We start from the raw sequence: 533 nt of genomic DNA, 5'->3' as shown, positions 1-533 counted from the left end.
GGGGTCACCACCCCCGTGCCCCAGATAAGCCCAAGATTCGTGTGCATGTGTCGCACCAATGCTGCCCCACGGCAGAGAGCGATGGGGCAGGCAGGGGAGCAGCGGGGCGGGCAGGGGAGCACCAGCACCCTCCAAATCCCAACCCAACTGCAAGGGGACTTAAAACCATTCAGGGACCCCCCGTGAGCAGCCGGGCAGCGTGAGGGATACAGCTCCGTCCCCCCGTGCTGGGCTCCCTGGGGTCGGGGCTCCTGTCTCTGCTTCATTCTGCTGCTGGGATTTTGGGGGTGTCACGTTTGCCCTCAGCACGCCCAGCTCTGGGAGGTGCAGGGGAGCTGTGGGCAGGGCAGCGCAGCCCCCAGCCCAGGGCCAGGCTCCGGGGGCTGGAGGGGAGAGGGCGCAGGTGGAGCGCGGCAATGACGGCGGTTCTGGATGATTCAGGAACAACGAGGACTCGCACAATGCGCCGGCACAAAGCGAGGGGGGCGGATGCTCCCCCCTTCCGACGGCTGCTTGGCGCCCGTCAAGGGCTA

The sequence above is a fragment of the Pterocles gutturalis genome, unplaced genomic scaffold, assembly GCF_000699245.1.
Source record: "Pterocles gutturalis isolate BGI_N339 unplaced genomic scaffold, ASM69924v1 scaffold4050, whole genome shotgun sequence".
NCBI classification, from domain to species: Eukaryota; Metazoa; Chordata; class Aves; order Pterocliformes; family Pteroclidae; genus Pterocles; species Pterocles gutturalis.
The sequence above is the reverse complement of the archived record's forward strand: the minus strand, read 5'-3'. Positions refer to the sequence as shown.